The following is a 27,063-nucleotide window of genomic DNA, read 5'->3' as shown; positions in this document are numbered from 1 at the left end:
TAAGGCAGAAGACACTGTCAACAGAACAAAGGGACAGCCCACAGACTGGGGAAAGATCTTCACCAACCCTATATCTGACAAATGTCTAATATCCAAAATATACAAAGAACTCAAGAAATTAAGCACCATCAAATCCAATAACTCAATTAAGAAATGGGGCTCAGGACTAAACAGAGAATTCTCAACAGAGGACTATGGAATGGCTGAAAAACACTTAAAGAAATGCTCAGTGTCTTTAGTCATCAGAGAAATGTAAATCAAAATGACCCTGAGATTCCATCTTATACCCATCAGAATGGCTAAGATCAAAAATTCAAGTGACACCACATGCTGGTGAGGATGTGGAGAAAGGGGAACACTCTTTCATTGCTGGTGGGAACGCAAACTTATATGACCACTTTGGAAATCTATCTGGCTCTCAGAAAACTGGGAATTGGGCTTCCTCAAGACCCAGCTATTCCACTCCTTGGAATATACCCAGAAGATGCTCCAGCACACAACAAGGACATATGCTCAACCATGTTCATAGCAGCCTTATTCATAATAGCCAGAACCTGGAAACAACCTAAATGTCCCTCAGTCAAAGAATGGATAAAGAAACTGTCTAACATTATACTGTGGAATACTACTCAGCTATAAAAAACAAAACAAAACAAAACAAAAAACAAGGAAATCCTGAAATTTGTAGACAGATGAAAAGAACTAGAAATGATCATAATGAGTGAGTTAACCCAGAAGCAGAAAGGCTCACATTGTATATACTCACTTATAATTGTACACTAGCCCAAGAGGCATGTCACATGAAAGTCTTCACTTACCAGGAAATTGGGATAGTTGTGAGAGCATTCTACTGGGACTCTGGGTGAGAGAAGTAGGGTAGAATGGGGAATTAGAAGGATCCAGAGGGTCCTAGAAACCTACAAGAAGAACATCAAGATGGGTGGATCTGGGCTCTGAGGTTCTGCTCAAACTACTGCACCAGTCAAGGACAATACTTGCAGTAAACATTGAACCCCTTCTCAGATCTAGCCAATGGACAAAACATTCTCCACAACTGAGTGGAGAGCGGAGACTAACTTGGATGAGTTCTAGTGCCCAATGTTTGACCACTTCCCTGTGGTGGGGAAGCCTGATGGCACTCAAAGAAAGAATAAGCATGCTACCAAGATGAACCTTGATAGCTTATGACCATATAATGGGGGAGGAGTTTCCCCTCAGTCACAGACATAGGTGAGAGGAATGGGGTGAATGCAGGAGAGAGGAATGGGAGGATACAAGGGATGGGATAAAAATTGAGATGTAATCTGAATAAATTAATTAAATAAAAAAGATGAATATTTCTCAGCATAGGCCCTGGTATCTTGTGAGTACTCAACACTTTCAGAATGAGTGTGTCCTCACTTGCAAGTGCAATGCACATGCCTGTGTCCCCTAATCCTCACACCACTCAGCAGGTGTTGATAGCATTACCTCAAAGATGTTTATAAGTGAGTTATAACTTGCCTCAGGTTACATTGATCACTCTTGTCTAGGGTTACATAATTAATCATATTGACTACAAAACCCTTACTTAAAAATAATATGTATATTATTTTTAAATTATTAATGATTAAGGCCATGATTGCTAGTATTATTGAACTATATATAAGGTACTTTGTAAGATAATTTATTTTTAGCCACCAAGTTCCTACATTTTACATATATAGAACTATTTATGATCATCTGTGATATCAAGATTTACTGTCTCAAGTGAACTAAGTCAATACACAAACTGGGATTCCTTTTTTGCCCTAAAGAAAAAAATGTGCCTTTACTATTTGGTTTTATCTCAGCAGCAGATTCAAAGGCAGGGTGTATTTGGGAGAGACTTTCAATAAAAGTCAAATGTGTAGCTGCATTGTAAGTTAGGAAGACAGTTTAGGAAGATCAGTTGACTTAGAGTCCAGGAACAGGAATTTAGGCCCAACTTTGGATCTGGAAAACACACACACACACACACACATACACACACACACACACACACACACACACACACACACACCCCACATACACACACACACACACACACACACACACACACACACACACACACATACACACAGAGCTCTTCACAGAGCCTCAGTTTCTTGATAAATGAACTGAGAATGTTGAACAATGTGACTCCTGATGTTGATTTCAAACTTAAAATATATACAGTATTTTGCCCTCAGTGTCCTTCACAGGACACTGGAAAACCATCCCCTGTGAGCACTAGAGTGCTTACATCCCCTGGTACCTGGCTTGCAGCAGAGTGTCAGTCTACAACTACAGCTCCCCCACACCTAAACTTTAGGTTGAACCTTCACACTTGAAGTTTGAAGTTTTTATGATTTTGCTGAGAGCAGGCATGCTGTTTTCCAGAGACAAGGTTTTTTTTTTTCACTTCTCTGCATATCTACTCCCTCAAAATTACATTTTAGTGAGTTAAGTGCAAATGAATAAAAAACATATGAATTTCATTCTCACTGAAATTCACATGGGCTGAAAGTGAGGAGAGAGAAAGGGTGAGTAGGTCAAGACAGAGAATGGCTGCATGATGACAGGGAGGAAGTCCATGGAATTAGAGAATCTGGCATTCTAATTCATTATCACGTTCTGAGAGTGACAGAGACACTTGAGTCCCAGAATTGGGGCTCCGATGCACGAAGGGGAAAGGGCGGGAATCGTGTCCTTGCTGTCAGACCACAGTTTAGATCATTTGCTGCCAGTGTCCCCCTGTGCGAGTGCATTACCCCTGGGGCGCCACTTGAGTGAAGATGCCTAAAACAGATGCCAGTTCTGAGTCTCCCAACAACATACAGCATGGTCCCTGGAGCACAGCGGGAACGCAGTGGAATCTACCCATACACTCGTGTGTCTGCCCCGTTTGGCAGCTGACTTAATCAGCAGTAGAGAAGGGGCGGCTGGTGGAACCATCTGATGCGAGCATCTGTGAATACGCTTCCTCAGGTCCGTCCTCCTCCATCTTTCATTTCTAAGTTCTGTGAAAAGTCAACAACCTGTAAAAATAATGATAATTTGTGCTCTAGAATTACTATCGTTACAGAATAGCTTATGAATAAATATGTTACAGCTGGTGACAGAGAAAACAGCGAGTGAGTGAAGCCTCTGTTCTCAAGTTCAGGCAAGCCTAAGGGGCCGGGGCTGGATCTGTGCTGATTGCTTCTGCGTCTCTTCTGGGCCACTCTGAGATTTGCCTGTATCTCCAGGCAGTTCCCATGGCCAGGTCCCTTCTCTTTCTAGCTGTTTCCAGGGTTACCCTCTGTTACTGTACTTTTCTTAAGACCTTTAGTATTGGCTGGAAGAAGGAAATTGATTAGGGGCCAGTCTTTTCCCCTTTTCTCTTCCTTGGGCCTTGACCTGTCCTTTATTGGGACACTTAATCCCTTTCTCCCTCCCCGTGAGAGTAAAAGGAAGGAGGGAGCAAGCTTGGTGTGTTGCTGTTGCTTCTGGTTCAAACAAGCTAAGTGAACTGACCAAATACCCTTTCAGGGAGCAATACTGCTCAGATTCTGAACCTATATGCATACATATACTCTGTAGTTTGCTGTTCTTGTGTTTTAAATGTATTGGAAAGCTGTGCTTGCCTAGGCAGTGGGCTTGGACTCTGAAACCGTGCATCAGGAAGCAGATGTGTTAATATCCCATCTCCAATATATATGGAGAAGCTGAAGACCAGACAAACCTTACAGGTGAGCTGATAAGTGACAAATCACATGTATTGCTGACTGGTTCTTTCTTATGACACCCCAAAATTCAAACCCACATGCATTTTTATTAAGTCAGAAGAGAATCTATATAAAAGATAATAATAATAATAATAATAATAATAATAATAATAATAATAATAATAATTAACAACAACAAAATTTAAAAGCTAAGAGTGGTAGTGCACAGTTGTAATCACAGTTCTTGGGTAGCTGAGGCAGGGGGATTAAGAGTCTAAAGCCAGGATGGCTTATATACTGGGGCTTCACCTCAAATAAAGACAACAACAGCAAAAACATCATTATTGTCTTAGTTCACTTTCCGCTACTGAAACAGAATACACAGAAAGATTAATTTTTTTTCAATATCTCAAATAAAATCAAGTTTATTGTTTATTTTTTAAGTCGATGTCTTTAACATGGTAGAGTTGTTGATCTTGTAAAAATTCTGGCTGAAGTATAGAATTCTGGTACTGAAGTACTTTTAAAAGTATTTCTGTGATGATAAGAAGCCCACAAGTTTTTAAGAATGATTAACTTTTAAAGGCATTTGTTTCTCACAGTCTCTGGGGCAGGAGCACTATATCAAGACGTCATTGTTGGCAAGAGTCTTCTAATAGGAGTCTAGGATAGGAAAGAGTGTGTTTTCCTAAGCTAAGGAATAGTGGGGCCAGGATTTTCTTTCTTTTCTTAAAAAGCTTCTACTCCATCCTGCCCACTCATTCTCGCTTCGGACCCTAAATACCTCCCAAAGGCCCCACCTTCAAATACAAATAAGATCTGAGTTTGGAGGCTAATTCGGTAAGACATGACATACATTTAGGAGATATATTAAGGCCATAATAACCACCCACCCTTTCCTGAGTGCCTAATTAGCACTAACATGGCATCAATTCCTTTACCTGCTTCAGCTCCTTCAGTATTCTCAGCAACTCTTAAGCTGTGTAGTTCATCCCCAAGCTACACTTGGAGAACTAGACGCTTAGCTGATGCAACTTGTCCAAGGTCACAGTGTGTGTCCAAACTAAGAACTACATATCAAACAAAATGGGGGGTTGAGTAGAAGTTCTGAGGAATATGTGTGTGAAACTGTGGGTAGAAGGAACTGGGCCCCCTGAGTAACTCAGTAAATAACAAGGAGAAGCTGTGGAAGGTTGACTCTCTTCTTCCTGAAAGGGTCAAGTCCATCCAGTGAGGACACCAGCACCTTCAGCCCAGCACTCACCTTCTCATCCTGAGCTTCTCTGATTTCCCAGCTCTCACCCAGTCAGCCCAGTTCATGCTATGCAGCTATCTGGAGTCCTTCCCTTCCCTTGCTCCTATGGAGGGAGAGGTGGTTTGTCTTGGGAGGTTTTATTGGTCTCCATCATTACTAGGGTGGATTTTTAAGGCACAGACTTGTTTAAATGTTACCTTCTCTCCATGCAGGAACTGGACGTTTTTTGTTCATCTTTAATATATATCTTAGATATTATTTTAAGCATGTCAATACCCAAGACCCAAGGGACAAGCATCGTTTTGTTGTGTTGCTCCTTCACCTCCCATTATCAATGTGACTGCAGTGCCAGAGCCTCACCTGCCAGTGTCCACTATGCTGTGTTCTCTTCACACAATTCCCCCCTAAAAGCAGACACTATGTCCTCCTATTCATGCCTATGCCCAAGTTCCAAACCAATAGCCATTGGCTCTCTTATCAATGAGTAAAGAAATGAGTCTGTACATTCCTTATTAGGGAACAGCTTAGTTTCCCTTTTAATCCGGAATTGTGCCAAACACCAAACAATCCCATGCCTATGCTTTTACATTGCCTATAATTTACACACCACACCTGGGTGCATTTCTTAGAATAAAACCTACAATCTAGTAGTCCCCACATTCATTCTAATCAAGATTATATATTACAAAGGTGATCAGATAGCTTTGTATAACAAGCCTTTGTATCAGAGGCAACACTGGAGGAACAGAACTGATAGAATGAATGTGAATGAATGAATGAGTGAATTAATGAAATACATATATATATATATATATTTTTAAAGGGGTTTACATACTGTGATCAGGCTAGTCCAACAATGACTGTCTTTCAAAGGAAATGTCAAAACATGAGTGTCCCTGCTGGATTCTAATCTTTATAGGGATCTTTAAGAAACAGGCTCTCATATGTGAGAATCAATGCTGCCACAAGATAGATGAACTTTCCAGTAAGAGTGAGGGCAAACAGGAAAAAAGACAGGAGATTTCCCCCCATGTCTTTTGTATAGGCTGCCACCAGATGGCCCAGATTTAGGGTGCGTCTTTCCACCTCAAATGGTCCAATCAAGAAAATCCCTCATAAGCTTGCCCAGCTGCTTGTGTTTTAGTTGATTACAGATGTAGTCAACTTGACAAGCAAAATTAGCCATGACATGTATGTGTGCCACACTCACTCATCACTCACTCATCAGTGGACATTCAGACTGATTCTATGCCCTAGGTACCATGGACAGAGAGCAGCAATATCCATGGATGAGCCAGTGCCTGTACAGTAGGACGTGAGTCCTTTGAGCACGAGGCCAGGAGTGGTATAGCTGGGTCTACTAGTTTGTTTGAACCCGCCAGATTGACTTCAAAGGGCCTCTGCTAATTTACACACCGACCAACAGCGTCTAAGAATTCCTTTCTCCCACATGCTTTGTATTCCTACTCATGGCTACTCTGAGTGGTGTGAAATGGAATATTAGAGTAGCGTTAATTGCATTTCTATGTTGGCTAAGGATATGGAGTGCTGTTAAAGTGCCTATTTAGGTAAGGAATTTTTTTAATGAAGAAATAATTCTTTTTATTTACTTCACATCCTGACTATAGCCCCCTTCCTCTAGGTGAGAAATTTTAAATTACTGCTTCACTCTCATTACATATTCTTTTTTTGTTTGTTTTTCGTTTTTGTTTTTTTTTTGTTTTTTGTTTTTTTTTTGAGACAGGGTTTCTCTGTGTATCCCTGGCTGTCCTAGACTCGTTTTGCAGACCAGGCTGGCCTCCAGCTCACAGCGATCCACCTGCCTCTGCCTCCCGAGTGCTGGGCCATTACATATTCTTAATGTGTTTAGGTTTCCTGCTTCTTCTGATTCTTTTGGTAGCTTTGTGTGTTTGGAGATTTGTCCACTTCTTCTAGACTCTCCATTGATTTGGAAGTAGTTTTTCAAAATCATGTTTTATGATATAAGTCTCAATGGCTCCTTTTTGTTCCTATTATTTATTTAACACTTCTTTACTACTTGACTATCTAGCTGAAGGTGTGTCAATTTTGTTTAACATATCAAAAATGGACCTGTTGTTTTGTTGCTCTTTTGTGTATTTTTAGTGTCAGCTGTATTGGCACAGGCTCTGGTCTCTCCTATGTCTTTCCTCCTCCACCTCTCTCTGAATTTGGTTTTCTCTAGCTTTCCTAAATCTCCAGAACATACCTTTTGGATAGTTACTTGAGATCATTTTAATATATATATGATGTATATATACATTAAGTGCTATTCCTCCTTGTCAATGATAGTTTTAACCTATCCCATGGACTTGCTATTCTGCTATTTTCTCTGATTTATTGAATTTTGTTGTTGATGATTTGTAACTTTAATCATTTATATTCTGATAGGATGCATAATGTGAGACTGGGAAGATAGCTTAGTAGTCAGGAACACTTGATGCTCTTCCAGAGAGGACCCGGTTTCAGCTCTTAGCATCCACGGTGACTCAAAACCACCTGTTACTTTAGCTTAAGGGCATCAGATGCTGTCCTCTGGCCTCCATGGGTGCCAAGCACACATATAGCGCACAGACATACATGCAGGCCAATCACTCAGACACATAAAATAAAATAATTATGTCTTTACAGATATATAATATAATTTTAACTTTTAAATTTTATTTAGAATTCCTTTGGGATCTACCACATAATTTATTCTGGAGAATAGCCATGTGCTCGTGAGAAGAGGGTACATTCTGCTTCTGCTGGTTTAAAAGTAAAAATGTTCGTTAAGTTCACTTACTCTATAGTTTGATTCAACTTGGATTATTTTTCTGATCTTTTACTACAACCTGTCCATTAAGGAAAGTAGGGTATTCAGTTCTCTCACTCTTATTATATTTAAGGATATCTCTCTGGTTAGATTTAATAATAGTCATTATATGTATTTTAGACAGTCAGGCTTGTTATATATTTATTAACAGCTCTTGTATCCTCTTCTTGAATTGACATTTTTACCAATATGTATGGCATTTATCTTTTTTCAATTTTTATTTACAACCTTATCTGATATGAGTATATGTGCTCCTGGTTATTTTTTATTTCCGCCTGTGTAGCTATATCTCTTCTCAACCTTTCAGCTTTAGGCTATGTATCTATATGTGCCTTTACTGGTTGAATGCCTTCTTGTAGGCAGCATATAGTTGGGTCTTGTTTGATCATGCTGACCAGATAGTCTAATTTATTATATTTACAGGTGCTCCTTAGTAAGTATGAACTTATTCTTGTTTTTGTGTTGATAGTATTCTGCTTAATTTGTCTATTTTTATGTTTGTTTATTGTTGTGTTTTGTAGCTTTTGTGCATGATATCTTAATTTTTTACATTTCTCTTTCATGTATATGTTCTTCTAGTGTGTTTTGTTTATTTGTGTGATTTAATCCTTCTTTCATTTCTAATGTCAGACTCTCTTAAATATTTCTTATAAAGATATTTCCTTTTATATTTCTGTGTCTACATATTGGTCCTGCATCTGGTTTAACATTCATCTCTTCCAGTTTTATGAAGTATATTCCTGTTGTTGAAAAACATGTTCTAGTGACACCTTTTTAGTGATTCCAAGGCCTTTGTGTGGCAGTGTATGTAGCTCCAAGATTGTAGACTATTTTGGAGACTTTACTTAAATCCTGCCAGATGTGTGTGGGTGCCGAGAAGAATTGTGGTGCCCAGTTTCTTCGTTCCTAAAGGAACCCTGTGGGTCAGGAGCCCTCTTCCCTCCTGATGCTTAGATATATGCTAAGCTGTTATCTTATGCAGTGTCCACTGTGGTAGTAAGGAGAGACCTTATTTAGATATACAGGTAATGAACACACACTATTGTTTTGAGCTACAGGGCTTGGCAAGGGCTCTGTCAAACTCTGACCACATAGGTTCTGAGGCTATGAGACAGAGTGAAAGAACTTCTACCACATGATGCTAAGGAAGTACAAGCACTGGCTGTGCCATTCCATATTTAAAATTATGTTCTCAGTACCTGAGAGAACAAAGAGATAGTTTTAGACAATGTATGTGTTAACTCTCGGGTATCAGCATACTAATAGTACACTGAAATTACCTTTAAAGGAGTGTTTATATGTATGGAGAAATTTTGCGTGAGATCAGCTTTCATGATATAAGGGGCAGCTAATAGCCTCCAAATCCAAACTCTTTAATCCTATTATTTTCCACTAAATCTATTCTAAAATATGTTTTATCTGATCTAAGCAGAGTATGTCAGCTTCCAACACATCATTTCAGCCTTTTACTATAACCAGCCAAGACATTTTCCACATATTAAATTTCAGTTTATGTAAAGAAAAAAAATTGTACAAAGTACATAGAAAAAAGTTATGTCAGCATATCAATTCTACCAATTCATGAACATGGGAGATGTTTCTATATGCTGGTGTCTCCTTCAATTTCTTTCTTTGATGTCTTTTTTTCTCTTTCTTTTTGTCAACATAATATTTTTATTAATTCTTTGGGAATGTGATCACACACACTGTGATCACACTCATTTCCCAGTTCTTCCATATCTGTCTCTCAACACTGTGACCCCCCTCCCAAAAAAATAAAGTAAAATAAACTTTTTAGAAAAAGAAAGGAAAAAAGTCCACTTTGTGTTATCTATATACTCACTGGAGCATGATTAAACTCTCAGTGTCCTGCCCCTTATATAGAACTGAATCACACACCTACGCAACCCCACAAGAAGCCATCAATTGTGGACAGCTAACTTCAACATCCTTATTATACTTTTTAAGAGTTCTCTTCGATGGCTTCTTGTTTAGGCCACCACTTTTGGAGGAATAGGGTGGGGGTAGGGGTTGTCACAGAAGCCTTTCCTGTCCTTCTTTTTCAACTGTGCATCAGCAATCATCATCTCTGCAAAAGTAGCTTTCTTGCTCTTTACAATCAACAGAATCATGAGCTTCTACATGGCTTCTGGCAACAGCACAGACCAGGAACACAGCCTCTGGCTGCAGTAGGACCACAAACCCAGACAAAGCCCTTGGCGGCAGCCTGGACCACGGGCATCACCATGACTTCAGGTTGCAGCCCAGACCATGGGCATCCACATGGCTTTCAGTGGTAACGTGGACCACTTACATCAACACAGACCCCAGTGCAGCAAGACCCCAGATCCAGACATGGCCTTGGTGATGGATGTGGACATCACCATGGCCTCAGGTGGCAACACAGGCCACTCAGATCAGCCTGGTCTTCACCACTGTCACATCTCCAGTGCTCTCTCCTCAATACATATACGGGTCCATTTTCCTATCTTTCCCATCTCTACATCACATAATTGTTCATTGTTCATTGTTGCCTGCCTCCTGCACTACAAGGTGGGGCTGCCTTTTCTGTGGTGTCATAAAGTAGTAATTGTAAAAGTCTTTTGCTTCTTTGGTTAGATTTGTTGTAAGATATTTCATTTACAGACTCAAATACAATTCTCGTCAAAAATTTAAAACATTTCCCAGAAATTTATAACACAATCTCATATGGAAACACAAAAGGCCCAGGATAGAAAAAAACAAAACAAAACAACAACACCAACAACAACAAAAACTGAGCTGGGCATGGTGGCACATGCCTTTAATGCCAGCACTTGGGAGGTAGATGCAGGTGAACTGCTGTGAGTTCAAGGCCAGCCTGGTCTACAAGGCTAGTCCAGGACAGCCAAAGCTACACAGAGAAACCCTGTCTCGAAGAAAACAAACAAACAAAACAAAAAACAAACAAACAAAACACAAAGAAAAACACAAAACAAAACGCAAAATACTAAACCCTGGAGATAATCACCATCTCAAGCCTAAAAAAAGGAGTTAGTACCTGGCATCATTACAGGGGCCAGGAGCCAGTAGCTGATCTGGTCACACACCTCCCAGAGAACCTGCTACTAGTACTATGCTAAATAAACACAATATTAGATTAATTTCTAATAATTTCTGTTATTCTAATAAATTAGTTCAACTCTCAGCTTTCACCAGAGATGCTTCTTTTTGCAATAAATAGTCACAAGGACCCACAGCTGGGTGAGGTGCACAGAGTACGAGACTGTGTAGAGTCCTGAGCATTAAATGAGACACCTGTATTACATAGCTATAGCCTGCGCCTTCTGAGCAAATGATCTCTGGATCAATGCAGAAGAAGGTCCAGAAAGAGTGTACAAACTTGAGGCCATGGATGACTACAGGAAAACAGTGGTGATTTGGACAGAGCAGGGCAGTTGCACTGATGAGTTTATACCAGTGGCATTAGCACACAACACCTGAGCAAGTTCCAGCCAGACAAAACATCCCAGCATGAAGGGGGAAAGAAACCATAGAGTCCCACCCCTAGCTGAGGAGGAGTTGGTAATTGATAACTTCTGAAAGAAGTAGGGAGGTTTTTCTTTAAGAATGTGGCCTCTGGTAGGTCAATCACACGCCAGTGGATGATGCACACACATCCAAGCATATAGGAGCAGCACAAATTGGATTCAGTGAATTTAATGAATTGGAGGCCCAAAATTGGGTGGTTATGGAATAAAGGTTGGACTGGGAGGAGTTGTGGGGGGAGGGGAGACTATGCACATGTAGTATTCATATATGAAATTCCCAAAAACAACTAGAAGAAATGTTAATAAAAATTGTGCCCCTTCTCTTGAAAACTAATTTTAAGTTTTAAGCAAGATGCAGGTCTGACTACTGGGGATTTTCACACGTGCTAATGCAAAGTTCCCTTTGGCTTTATGAAAAGCAGATTTAAGAGAATGAAAATAGACTTCCCTCCAAAATATGCCCCTTGTTATATAAGCAGCCTTTCCCCCTTTATTGTTTTCCAAAAGTGCTTTCAAGACTATCACATGATAAATCCTCCCTTCCACTTCCCCCAAAACTTCTATAACAAAAGCTTTTAGTTAAGAATAATAGAATTTGCCCCAGCTAATTTGAGCAAAAAGGGTTTTACTGAGACAGTATTATGTAACTGAACATTCAATGCTCAAAAGTAGTCAGGACTGTGCAGTGCAGTGTTTCTCAGAGTTAATATGCACACGGATGTCCTGGGATCTAGACAACATTGGTTCAGTCCTGTAGGTCTGGAGTGTGACCTGAACACATGCATTTCTAACAAGCATCCCTTTATGCCAGTGCTGCTGGTCTTCAAACTCCATGCTTAGTAGTTAGATTCTAGAAGGATCCATGGTGCCATTGTTGCCATCTTCCAGAGAGCATCCATAGTATTAAGTTACCTTCACATTTCTGCCTCAACTTCCCCAGAAGAGCTAAATGCCTCTCCATCTTTCCTTGGTAGAAGATGCTGTCACCTGGGTGAGGGGATTGTCTTTTCTCATTTTCATCTCTTCCTCCTAAGACCTGTTTGGGTATGTTTGCTAAGCTTAACCCAGGTCACACCGCATGATGGGTCAGGATGTATGGGGAACACTAGCCTCAGATTCTCTGCAAGTGTCAGGAGGTATTCTAGGAAGGGGATGATGTGGGCATTGAGCCTTCTGATCCTTAGCATTTCTAAAAATACTGATTATATTAATGATTGAAATTGGTGCAAAAAAGATAGACACCTATTGAAAGCTAACTTTACATCCAATATTATGATAGATTGTTATTTGATTAGTTAATTGATTTTTGCTTACAAACAAAAGCATAAATTATACTAATAGGGAACAATGCGATTTTTGAATGAATATGCACATTATATAATGCTCAAAATAGATTAAACCTTTCTAGCTCCTGGAATATTTATTGTTTCTTTATGGTGAAATCATTCAGAATTCCTTTTCCTGCTTTTTGACTATATGGGGTGTCAGTCTTCCTCTTTTTTCCTCCTTATTGCTGTTGCTATGATAAATACTGAGAGGAAGTGTCCGAAGAGGAAAGATTCGCTTGGGCTCGTGGGTACCGAGGTTTTAGCACATGGCAACGTAAGCATCATGGATGGCATGCATAGTGACGTGATGGTGTAAGAAAGCTGGTTACTTCATGGCAGCTGCAAAGTGAAGAAGGGGCCAGGGCACCCCAAATCTATCCCTCAGAGCCATGGCCTCAGCAACTCACTTTCTTCAGTTAGGCTCCACTCTTCACAGCTCCACTTTCTACCAATAGCCCATGTACATACTGGCAGCACTGAGTGGACCCAGTTGGGGGTGGGGGACACATAAATATGGGAGTAAGGGGATGTAGAGGAATTGGACTGGAGGGAACAGGGGTGGACTTGATGAAAATACATTGTATGCATATACGAAATTCTCAATTAAAAAGCTTGTTCAAACATTAAAACTCCCAATGGACTAAACCATTCATCAGGCCAGAGCCCTCATAATCTAGTCATCTCTGGAGACACACTCCCAGAGATGCTTCTTGGTAATTGGCATCTTTCAAGCCAATCAAATTGACAGGCAAGATAATCATCAAGAAAGGTGTATCATCTTTGTTGTTGTTGGTTTTTTATAGTCATTCTACTTTTTAGTAAGACCCAGGCTTTCTATCCAATTCGAATTTGATGCTATAGATCAGTGGTTCTCAACTTTCCTAATGCTGCAACCCTTTTATACAGCTCCTCATGTTGTGGTGACCTCCAACCATAAAGTTTTTTCCTTGATACTTCATAGCTTTAATTTTGCAACTGTTATGAATCATAATATAAATATATGATCTGCAGGATAGCTCATATGTGATCCCCGAGGGAGTCACAACCTCCAGGTTAAGAATCGCTGCTCTAGATCAACTTATCATTCCTCCTTCCTCCCTCCAGTCTGTAGCAACCACAATTCTATCCTCAGCTTCTATGAGAGTAACTTTTTAATTTGAATGCCTATTTAAGTCTCCATACAATTCTATAAAATAGGAAGTATTACTACTACTACTACTACTGCATCTGTCTGTCTGTCTGTCTGTCTATCTGTCTGTCTGTCTGTCTATTTATTTAACGATTAGGAAATGAAAAGACAGGGTTGTTAACTAACTTGTTCAACAATGCAAGCAAAATCACTGGTGAAGACAGTATCTGCATATAGGTGATCAAACACTCACATCCACTCTCAGGAGGCCTTCAGCTAACACGTAGGGATACAAGACACTTCAAAGTCTCACAAATCCCCTGTAGCTGAGAAACTTGTTCAATTTTGTTCAACACGGTATTTTCCAGTGATATTTAGACATCTCGCTTTTTGTCAAGTAACATCTATTATTAACACTGAGCAGAAAGTGTTCCACAAAACAAACTTTGGAAAAATGTAGTCTTAAATATTTCCTTGGCTGGAGTTAGACCTCAGTTTAAATTTTAAAGCCAGATGGAACTCACCCTGCCACCCAATACCTTGGATAAGTGAGTCTCGAAGCTTGGTGTGAGTCAGAACCTCCTGGACTTCTGACCCAATAGGCCTGATTTTTTTTAATCTTTCCTAATAAGATTTTAAAAGATACTGACCTAAGCACCATCTTTTGAGAATGACTGACCTTGGCATTGAGTAAGTTTTGTCCACCTCTGAGATTTAATGTTCTTACTTGTAAAGGAAAAACAACAATGTCTTTTTCCACAGCTATTCACTCCATCACCAGCAAACTTTTATTCACACATGCCTACTCCGTGCAAAATACCATGTCTGGTGCAGGGATACAAGGATACAGTGGTAAGCATTGCCCTCCCCTCACAGAATGTACAGCTTAGATGTGGCAAAGACCTGAGATAATGGTGTGCGAAATATGGAAAGTCACACATGGCCAACAGGACATGGTTTTTTGTTTTTGTTTTTGAAACACAGCTTCTTAGTGTAGTTTTGGCTGTTCTGGACTCATTTTGTAGACCAGGCTAGCCTCCAACCCACAGAGATCCACCTGCCTCTTGCCTCCCTCCCTAAGTGCTGGGTTTAAAGGCCTGCGCCACCACACCCATCTAGGACATGTTTCTTATGCATTACTTTTTTTTTGGTTCCCCCTCCACATAAACAGTACTCATGTCAATGTAAGAGTGTCTGTGCCCTTTTTCTTATCTCTTCACATCACCTCCTCTTCTCTCCCAAGAACCCAAGCACATCCATTGTTAGTCACATCTGAGATAGCTTCTCTTTACTGTAGTTTTTCTTTATTCTGCCAGGAAACAGATACCTTTCATTATGTTAAACTGCTGATACACTGATGATATACCCTCTCTACAGGATGTGAAATGCACCATTATTTAGTGTTCCCAATTAGATTGCTAAAGTCTGTGGGGATCTGTGTCTCATTCATATTCCTAAATGTCCCGCTAATTCTTTCAATGTGCAGGATGCTGCAGCACAGGTTTTGATTCTTTCAGAGTTCACAGAATATCAACAACATAGACTCTACTTATTTAAAGAAAACTTTGAGCCCTTATTATCAGGTTCAAGGGGCTAAAGAGTAAGGCACAAGTGAAATAGGGAAGAGTGTAACAATTGGTTATCTTGTGGCCGGTCCTGAAAACATGTGCATGAACATTAACAGATGGCTGAGATATTGTGTGTGTGTGTGTGTGTGTGTGTGTGTGTGTTAGGAATATATATCTAAGTGCATATACGTATGTAATAACTAAGAAAAAGGAGGCCATAGATCTGAAGAAAAGCAAGGGGGAGTATGTGAGAGGGTTTAGAGGGAGGAAAAGGAAGGTAAAAAATGCTTTAATTATATTCTAATCTCAATAATAAAAATTTTTAAATGCTTTTACTAACAATAACAGTTCCCTTTCTTCTTGGAAGACAGAGACAGGTGTATAATTTACATCTGAATCTTAGTTAGTTAGTTAGTTAGTTTTTGGGTTGTTGTTGTTGGTGGTTGGTTGGTTGGTTTGAGACAGAGTCCAATGCAGTCCAGGCTAAGAATTATTTTGAACTCCTGATCCTCTTGTGTCCATGCCCCATGTTCTGGCTGTGTGCCACTAGACTTGTCTTCTTTCACCTCTGCATCATCACTAGTAACACAGTATCTGCACTGTATATATGCTTCAATGTATAGATAAATAAGCACAATTCAGAATACCTCACCGATGAGCAAGTGGTAGCACGGAACAATAACAGAAGTCTAGGGTTCTTCATTAGATCCAAGAGAAGAAAATGTCTTTATGGGGCAGAGATGCTCATAGAGAAATAGCTAAACCATGTGCATCCGATGCTGTAATATAAGAAATTTCTCCAGTTGAATAATGATGAAAGAAAAACTCCATAAAGGGAAAAGCAGTTGCAATGGTCCTGCAGGATAAGTGAGCTGTTGCTGAAGTATGATGGGAACTGAAAGTGTTTGCCAAGACCAGATGAAAGTAAAACTGGGTACCAATTTAGATGAGAACAGATTGTATAAAGAATGTGGGGTTTTTTTTTTAATCCTGAACCAAAGGTTGCACACCTGGAACCTGGAAGCCTATGTCATTTATTTGCATATGTCAGAGGATATTTTGAATAAATTCAAATAAACTGTAAATATTAAAAAACATAGGGCAGGCTCCATTCCCACCAGTAGATGGCCAGGACAATGAAGTTAATGGTATTTTTGGAGGGTTTTTTTGTTTTGTTTTGTTTTTTTTGTTTTTTGTTTGTTTGTTTGTTTTTTTTTCTCACAATCCTTTGTCTGGGAATTTTTAAAAAATCCTTATGGAGCCTTTTCTTATATATTATAGTTTCTAATTTTGAGTCTTCTTGAATTTTCTGTATGTGCAAATGTGTGTTTGTTTGTATGTTTTATGTGTGTGTATGTATGTGAATTTTCTTTTGCTCTTTTCTTTCTTTTTCCCCTATATTTTTTATTGTTTTTATTTTATCTTATTTTATTTTGTTTTTATTTTTATATTTGTTTTTAACATATTTTATTAATTTATTCATATTACATCTCAATTGTTATTCCATCCCTTATATCCTCCCATTTCTCCCTCCCTCCCATTTTCCCCCTACTCCCCTCCCCTATGACTGTGACTGAGGGGGACTTCCTTCCCCTGTATATGCTCATAGGGTATCAAGTCTCTTTTTGGTAGTCTGACTTGCACATGAACTCTGGTGCTCCATATTTCACCATGTCCCATGGATGGGGAGGCCTGGTGGCACTCAGAGGAAGGATAGCAGGCTATGTTTGTTTTCTAATGAGAGAGAGAGAGAGAGAGAGAGAGAGAGAGAGAGAGAGAGAGAGAGAGAGAGAGAGAGAGAGAAGACACAAGGACGTAGAGGAAGTGGGGAGGACCTTGGAGGAGATGGGGGAGGGGTATATATTATGAAGGAAAACTTATTTTTGACAATAACAAAACATGATGCTTCAAGCTTTACACATCAGGGGTTTTTTTTCAATGTATCTTGAAAACTGGGTAGATCCGCCAGCATTAACCCTGCTCTCTTCATGGCACCATGCTTGGTGCTACAGAGATGGTGACCCCTTCATCTGAATGAATATGCCTCACATTTTCATATGTTCTTTCTTTGGGTTTTTTTTAGTCATTCACTGTTAGTTCTCTGACACTTCTGAGTATCCACCACGTATCAAACACTTTTGTAGTGTAGGACACAGTTACTTAGTGTGTCAAAATTGCCCAGCTTAGCAAGAAAAGTGAATGTCAAATTAGCTTTACAGGTTACTAGATCTTAGCTGAGTTGGCTTGGTGTATGAGAAGTAAGCTGAGTATTGCAAAGTCTTTGGAAGGCCAACAAGTGAGAGACAAGAACATTTATAAAAATTCAATAGACAAGTTCTTTAAGGACAAATGGAAGAATGGGCTTTCAAAATAAAAAGGCAAAGATGAACAGGGCTTTCATAGAAAAAGAACCCCACATAGGCTGGCATACACTGAATAGTAATTAGGGTGTAGGAAGAACAAGGAGAGTTGAGACCAAGTTGGTAGGCAAGAGGTAGACCATAAGTAAGGCTAACTCTTATGTTAAGTGTAGAATTCCTTATCAATATTGTGGCTTTATAAGTAATGTGCTTGAGAGACCACCACCAGTAGTAACTCCCAAACCCTGAACATTCTAAAACCTAGAAAGCATTTTAACTCGGAAAGATTTTCTTAGACATAAACTATATTTCAAAACACACTTCAAGCCAGATTTTTCTGGTAGGTTAAATGATGCGCCTACTGACTAGTGTACAGGAAGGCGCCAGAGGAGAAAGGTAAGCATCAGCCTAGCCACAAAACCTTCTGCCTCTCATGATGTCCTGCCTACAAGATATGTTGGCGCTATAGTGTCACAAAAGTTGTGGGAGTAACCAACAACTGTCTGTTTGGATGTAAAGCCCACTCCATGAAATGAAACCCATGCCTGACACTACTTGGGTACCAAAGAACCTGAGACTAGCTATACCTAGGGAAAAACCACATAGTATTGTTCTGCCAAAGGAACATGGCAATCAAACGACTCCTAAGAACGTTCTGCTATTCCCATAGATCAGTGTGTCTCTCGATCATCAGCAGAGACGTTCCCTCCTGCAGCAGATGGGACCAGATGTAGCGACCCACAGCTGGGCAGTGTGCAGAGACCTTGGAACACTCCGTTCTAAATGGGATGTCTCCATCTATTACCTCCCCTCAGAGCTCAAGGAAGTCTGCAGAAATGGAAGTGGAAAGAGTGTAAGAGCCGAGGAGGATGGGGGACACCAAGGAAAGAAGGCCTGGTACAACAGGACTGACACACACATGAACTTAAAGAGACTGGCGCCATGCATAGGGTCCAAGCGAGATGGGGCCCCAGGGCTGTGAGGGAAATGGACAAAAGCACCTATTCCTGACCCGGAAGCTATCTCCAATTGATAACCACTCACAAAGAAAAACTAGTTTTTCCTAACGGAGTCTCACTGGGTACACAAACCACACTTAAGGGGGGAGTCTATGCCCAGCAGGAGACAGTCAACACAAAACAGACTCAATGGTATTTTTGGAGGTTTTGTTTTGTTTTGTTTTTCACATAATACATTTCACTTCCTAAGTTTATTTGACTGTTTGTTTTCCTCCTCCTCTGTACAGGTCTTTTGCTTATATATTTCTGGTTTTGAGTTTTTAATGGGATTTCTGTGTGTGCAAAAGTGTGCATTTCTATGTGCTTTTCCTTTAGCCTTTTTTGGTTTGTTTGCTTGTGTCTTATTCTGATTTGTTTGGAGGTTTTTGTTTGTTTGTTTTTAGCTTGTCTCATTATTTTTTTTAGATGCCTATTTTCTGAGTAAGGGAAAGAAAGGCCATAGGCTTGGGGCATGAGATCTGGGAGGATTTGGGGGAGGGGAAGGAAACTATATAATCAATATATTATTGTATGAAAAAAGTCTATTTTCAATAAACAATAATGGATGTAAATGAAGAGTAAGGTCTTTTATTTTGTCTCAGAATTCACTCACCTGTCATTTAATAATGGGGACGTATCTAAGAAATGCTTAGCTGGGTGATTCCACTATTTAATGAAGATCAATGAAGCATTCTCAAACAGACCAAGATGCCATGGGTCAGTTGCCCTACCCAACGATTTCCCTTAGTGTGTAGCCAGACTGTATTGCTCAGTTCTGTTTTCTGTAATCACCACTTTCCAACTACCCTTTACAAAAGTCCCTGTAATTTTCATTTTTAAAAAAATGGAATTGCATTGCCCATGGAGGGTTGAGGAGGGGGCATGGAATTCTGGTTCAAAGACAATACAAAGTTGCTCATGACTGTCTAGTTGGAGCTAGTGAGAAACACTGTGCTCTTTGGAACTAGCTGCAAACCAGAAAAGGACGTTTGCTAATTTGGTTTGGACCGCGTTCAAGAGCAGGGAAGTCAGCAAGTCGCGGGTGAGGTGGAAGTGAGTCAGAATCTACCCCTGCACACAGTGGCTGAGATCTGAATGCCAAATGGAAAGGTGTTCTGGAAATCCCAGCTGACTGTCTGCAGGAACCAAACTCCTGGAGGGGGAAGGTCCTCTGCTTCTGGGCCTGGCTTGTGTCACTCTTTCCTTTACCTCACTCAGTAGCACGTGAGTGGTTTTAGAGAAAAGTCCTGGACCAGAGTGCCTGCGACAGAGATTTAGAAAAGAACGTAGACTTTAGCCTACTGAAGGGGCCTGGAGGAAGGACCGGAAGTGTGTCTTCTAGGTCATCCACCTTCACTTAGCAAGCCAAGCACAGTTCTAACTTATTATAAATTGATTCCATATTTGAGAATTTGCCTGCTCACTAAGATGGGGTTGTAGCCTCAGTCAGTCCTTTTAGATATCTCTTTATAATCATGCACAGTAGTGTGCAGGGCAGGGAAAAGTCAAGTGACCAGTGCACATATCTCTGGTTGAAGATATGAACAATGTGACACTCAAATTTTTTATTTCACCTTGTTCACTATAAACAAGTGGACTTTGGGAACCTACAAGTGTTGTAGTTTTCATATCTTTGTGCTTTCCATTGGGAAATTTGTAGTTTAGGCTGTCTCAAACAGAGTTGAAGTATTTTAAGTGTTCTTACATGCAAGAAACCTGTGATGTGGCAGATCATGAATGCTGGCAAGCTTGATGAGCTTTCACGTCCAAGTCACAGTGCTACTGGCTGTGAGTTTGATGTTAGGGAATCACACTCTGAAATAAAGGTGCCTTTCGACAAAAACACATGTAAAATAATGTGGTGAACTAATTTGACCAGAGGCTCACAAGATAACCTTCTGCTTCCCCTGAAAGAGTTATTTTAGTATGTGCTAATACGGTGCTGACAACAACTTTGTAAACTGTAGCCCCACAACAGCAAGAACTGACTGTACTTCATAGACTGCCCAAAAGTCTTCATTCCAAAGAAATTTCCTGGTTTCCAATTTCAAAGTAGCATGCCTACTCCTAAGATGTGCACCAATTCTCCCTCCAGTTGCTAATGATGTCTAGCTAGTACCCGTTTAATTTTTAATTGTTTATTGTTTGCCTCTCTCCTCCAGAATGTGAGTTCAATGACTTGGAGCTATCTACTTACTTTGGTGCTCTGAGCTCATCCCTTACAATCGTAGATGGTTCAGAGCGCAATGAAAGCTGAATGAAATGGACAAGGCTTCAGGGGGGTAAACAGTACTCTTTCCCTTGTCTCTAGCTTTATTAGTAAACAGTAACTGTATTACTTTTACCAAAATACATATTTTCCTTGATCTTGGTTGTAAAATAGAAGAGGCAGTTATTAGCAATTTATAGATAATAATACATCTTAGGAGAAAAACTCTACCTGGAAAAATGATGACTCAGAAAGAGGCCTTCCAGCCCCAGGAGACACATCCAGGCCTTCAGGTCCCCAGGACACCCAACCAGCAGAAATGAGTAGTCTGCTATTCCCTGCACTCTACTATCAGTCCCAAGGCTCTGCCTATTTCTCTAAGGAGTTCTGGCAGCATCAGGACCATCCAGGCAACACCAGGGACAACCAGATGGCCAAAGACTAGTGTAAGAACACAATCACCAAGACCCAGAGCAATATGGCATCACAAGAACCCAGTTATTTTACTACAGAAATCCCTGGCCACCCCGACACAGATTAAGCAAAAGAAGACATCCTAAATCCAACCTTATAAAGATAATAGAGGCCAGAAAAGAGGATATGGATAAATCCCTTAAAGAAATGCAATAAAATTCAATCAAACAGGTGAAGTAAATGAATGAACCCCTTAACGAAATGCAAAAACATACAGCTAAACAAGTGAAGGAAATGAATTAAACTGCCCAAGACCTGAAAATGGAAATAGAAGCAGTAAAGAAAACACAAAATGAAGCAATCCTGAAGATGGAAAAGCTAGGGAAGAGAACAGGAACGACAGACACAAGCATCACCAATAGAATATAAGAGATGGAAGAGAGAATTTTGGGTGTAGAAGACATGATTGAAGAAATCAATACATCAGTTAAAGAAAATGTTAAATCTAAAAATTTCTGAGAAAAAAAATCCAAGAAATCTGGGACACAGACCAAATCTATGAATTAGAAGAAGGAGAAGGCTCTAAGCTCTAAGGCCCAGAAAAAAAATTTTAACAAAATAGAAGAAAACATCCCCAGCTTAAAAAAAGAGATGTGTATAAACATATAAGAAGCTTACAAAACACCAAAAAGATTGGGCCATAAAAGAAAATCCTCCTGTCACGTGATAATCAAAACACTAAATGTACCAAACAAAGAAAGGCTATTAAAAGCTACAAGGGAAAAAGGCCAAGTCAAATATAAAGGCAGCCATATCAGAATCACACCTGACAGTTCAACAGAGACTCTAACAGCCAGAAGGGCCTGGCCAGATATATTACAGACACTAAGAGACTGTAGATATCAGTCTCAACTACTATAATAAGCAAAACTTTTAATCACCTTATATGGAAAAAACAAGATCACACACACACACACACACACACACACACACACACACACACACACACATTTAAATAATATCTATCCATAAATCCAAATCCAGCCTTACAGAAAATAGTAAAAGGAAAACTCCAACCCAAGGAAGCTAACTATACTCAGGAAAACACAGGCAATAAATAACTCCACATCAGCAAAAGCAGAAGAAGGGAAGCACAAACACATTTCACACACACACACACACACACACACACACACACACACACACACACACACACACAATCTACCACCACTGACATCAAAATAACAGAAATTAATAATCATTGGTCATTAATATCTCTCAACATCAATAGACTCAGTTCCCCAATAAAAAGACACAGGCTAACAGAATGGATGCAAAACCAGGATCCATCATTCTTCTGCATACAAGAAAAATGCCTCAGCAACAAAGATAGACATTATCTCAGAATAAAAGGTTTTCCAAGCAAACAGACCCAAGAAGAAAGCTGGAGTAGTCTTTCTAGTATCTAATAAAATAGAATTTCAACCAAAATTAATAAAAAAAAAAGATGGGGAAGGACATTTTATACTCATCAAAGGAAAAACCCACCAAGATGACTCAATTCTGAACATCTATGCCCCAAATGTAAGAGCACCCACATTCATAAAAGAAACATTACTAAAACTTAAATCACACATCGATCCAACACATTAATAGCGGGAGACTTCAATATTCCATTCTCACCAATGGACAGATCACCAAAATAGAATCTAAGCAGAGAAATAAGAAAACTAACTGATGTTATGAATCGAATGAACAGAAGAGATGGCTACAGAACATTTCACCCAAACACACAAGAATATACATTCTTCTCAGCACCTCACAGAACCTTCTCCAAAATTGACCATATACTTGGTCACAAAGCAAGCCTCGATAAATACAATTGAAATAAACTCTTGTGTCTTATCAGACTACCATGGATTAAAGCTAGATTTCAACAACAGAAACAAAATATTCAAACTCATGGAAACTGAACACTCTCTACTCAATGACCACTGTGTCAGGGAAGAAATAAGAAAGAGATTAAAGATTTTATGGAATTCAATGAAAATGAAGGCACAACTTACCAAAACTTATGGGATACGATGAAAGCAATGCTAAAGGGAAAGATCTTAGCTCAAAGTGCCTTCATAAAGACATATAGAGAGTTTTTACATTAGCAACTTAAAAGCACACCTAAAAGCTCTAGAATTAAAAGAAGCAAACACACCCAAGAGAAGTAGACAGCAGAAAATAATCAAGCTCAGGGCTGGAATCAATAAATTACAAACAAAGAGAACAATCCAAAGAATCAACTAAACCAAGGGCTGGTTCTTTGAGAAAATCAACAAGATAAACAATCCTCTAGCCAAACTAACAAGAAGGCAGAAGACAGTATCCAAATTAATGAAATCAGTAATTAAAAGGGGGATACAACAACAGATACTGAGGAAATACAAAGAATCATTAGGTCTTACTTCTAAAATCTGTATTCCACAAAATTGGAAAATCAAAAGAAAATGGGCAATTTTCTTTATAGATTTCACTTACCAAAGTTAAATATAAATCAGGTAAACAGTTTAAATGCCCTATAACCCCTTAGGAAATGGAAACAGTCATTAAAGGATTCACACCCCCCTCCCAAAAGCCCAGGGCCAGATGTTTTTAGCACAGAATTCCACCAGACTTTCAAAGAAAAGATAATACCAATACTCCTGAAACTATTCCACAAAATAGAAATAGAAAGAACATTGCCAAACTCATTCTATGAGGCCACAGTCACTCTGATACCTAAACTACACAAAGATTCAATAAAGAAAGAGAATTCAGACCAATTTCCTTCATGAACATTGATGCAAAAATACTCAATAAAATACATGCAAACCAAATCTAAGAAACATCACATACATTGTCCACTATGAACAAGTAGGCTTCATTCCAGAAATGCAGGAATGGTTCAATGTATGAAAATCTATCAGTGTAATCCACCATATAAAAAAACTGAAAGAAAAAAATCACACAATCATCCCATTCAATGAAGAAAAAGCCTTCAACAAACTCCAACACTCTTTCATGATGGAAGTCTTGGAGGATGTAAGGCTCACACCTAAGCATAATAAAGGCAACATACAGCAAGTCAATAGCTAACATCAAGTTAAATAGAGAGAAACTCAAAGCAATTTCACTAAGATCAGGGACAAGACAAGGCTGCCCACTGTCTCCATATCTCTTCAATATAATACTTGAAGTTCTAGTTAGAGCAATAAGACAATTAAAGGAGACCAAGCTGATACAATTTGGGAAGGAAGAAGTCAAAGTATCCTTATTCACAGATGATGTGATTGTATACATAAGTGACCCTCAAAACTCTACAAGAGAACTCCTATAGCTGATAAACACCTTCATAAAAGTGGCTGAATACAAATTAACTCAAAAAAATCAGTAACCCTCCTGTATACAAAAAACAAATGGGCTGAGAAATAAATTAGGGAAACTATGCCCTTCACAATAGCCACAAATTATGTAAAGTATTTTGGTACATCTTTAACCAAGCAAGTGAAATACCTGTATGACAAGAACTTCAAGTCTCTGAAGAAAGAAATTGAAGAAGATATCAGAAGATGAAAAAAAATCTACCATGCTCATGGATCAGTAGGATTAACAGAGTAAAAATGGCCATCCTTGCCAAAAGCTATTGAAGTTGTTTTTTATAAAACTGTGGTTTATATCTTAACCTGCTATTACACAAGTAATCTAGACACTTTTATCTTTGATAATAAGCTTCACAGCACAATCTTGAGCAGTTTAAGTCTATTCTTAGCCTTCTGTTATTTTGTCTTACTCCCAGCAAACATCCCAGCAATACTTTCATTTTGTAGCTTTCCTCAGCTCCATCTCCTTCCCCCTGATCTTTCTTGGACGTCTATCTGTGAGTGAATCTCCTGGCTGAGTCTCCTACACCTTCCTCTAATTCCTCCTCCCCTGGCTGGCAAGAAGTCTGTCCCTATTCTCTCCCCTGCTCAGCGAGTAGCTGTAAGATGCCTTATTAGTATGGCAAAGAACAATTGGGGAGCAGTATTTATACAACATTGAGACAGAAATCAGAATTTAAACTACACAATAATCCTCTGTGTACAAAAAGCAATGTATAGATTCAACGTAATTACCATCAAAATACAAACATAATTCTTTATGGACCTTGAAAGATCAATTCTCAACTTCATGTGGAAAAACAAAAAAAGCCAAAATAACTTGTGGTGGTATCTCAATCCCTGATGTCAACCTGTACTACAGAGTAATAATAACAAGAACTGCATTTAACTGGCATTGAAACAGACTGGTTGACCAAAGAATCAAATTGAAGACCCAGAAATAAAGCCATATGCATATAATGGAAAAAAGATATCATCTTCCACAAATGATGCTGGTTTAACTGCATGTCTACATGTAGAAAAATGCAAAAAGATGGGTATTTATCACCCTGCACAAAATTCAAGTCCAGGTAGATCAAAGACCTCAATATAAAACCAGAAACACTAAATCTATTAGAATAAGAAGTGGGACTAAGCCTTGAACTCATTTTCACAGGAGATAAACTCCTAAATAGAACACCAACAGCTCAGGCTCTAAGAACAACAATTAATAAATGGGACCTCATGAAACTGAAACTCTTCTCTAAGGGAAAGGACAGTTAACAGAACAAAATGACAGCCAATCAACTAGGAAAAGGTCTTCACTAACCCTCCATCTATCAAAGGGCTAATATCCAAAATATATAAAGAGCTCAAGAAATTAAACATGAACAAACCAAAGAATCTAGTTTTAAAATAGGGTACAGAGCTATACAGAGAATTCTCAACAAAGGAATCCCAAATGGCTGAGAAGCACTTATAGAAATGCTCAATGTCATTAGACATCAGGGAAATGCAAATCAAAATGTCTCTTACTCCATTTTACATCCATCACAATGGCTAAGATAAAAAACTCAAGTGGCTGCACATGCTGGTGAGGATGTGGAGAAAGTGAACACGCCTCCATTGTTGGTGGCAGTGCAAACTTTTACAACCATTTTGGAAATCATTCTGGCACTTTTTCAGAAAATTGGGAATAGCTCTACTTCAAGGCCCAGCGTACCAAAAAGATGCTCCATCATACAACAAGGATATTTGCTCAACTATGTTCATAGCAGCTGTGTTTGTAATAGCCAGAAACTGGAAACAACCCAGATGCTCTGAAACCAAAGAATGAATGAAGAAACTGTAGTACATTTACACAATGGAATACTACACAGCTATTAAAAACAAGAAAATCTTGAAATTTGCAGGCAAATGGATGGAACTAGAAATTATTATCCTGAGTGAGGTAACCCCGACCCAGAAAAACACATACGGTGGGTACTCACTTATAAGAAGGTATTAGCCATATAGTACAGAATAGCCGTGCTATAATTCACAGACCTATAAGCTATGTAACAAGGAAGTCCCAAGGGAGGATGCTTGAGTCACGCTCAGAAGAGGAAATAGAATAGATATTGGAAGTGGTTGAAAAGAGGGAACAGGATAGGAGAGAGAGTTTTGAGAGAAATGAGAGTGGGGATCAGATGTGGGGAACAGAGGCAAGAGGACAGAGGGCTTGCAGAGAGATGAGAAACCATGGATGGGGTATCTCTGAGACAATCTCAGGACCAATGACAGGATAGGCTCCTGAGAAGCTATGGGGATGACTCCAGTTGAGACCCCTAGTAGTGGAGGTCA

This window comes from Acomys minous (assembly GCF_964271855.1).
Source record: "Acomys minous genome assembly, chromosome: 6".
Taxonomy (NCBI): Eukaryota; Metazoa; Chordata; class Mammalia; order Rodentia; family Muridae; genus Acomys; species Acomys minous.
Note: the sequence above shows the minus strand (reverse complement) of the source record.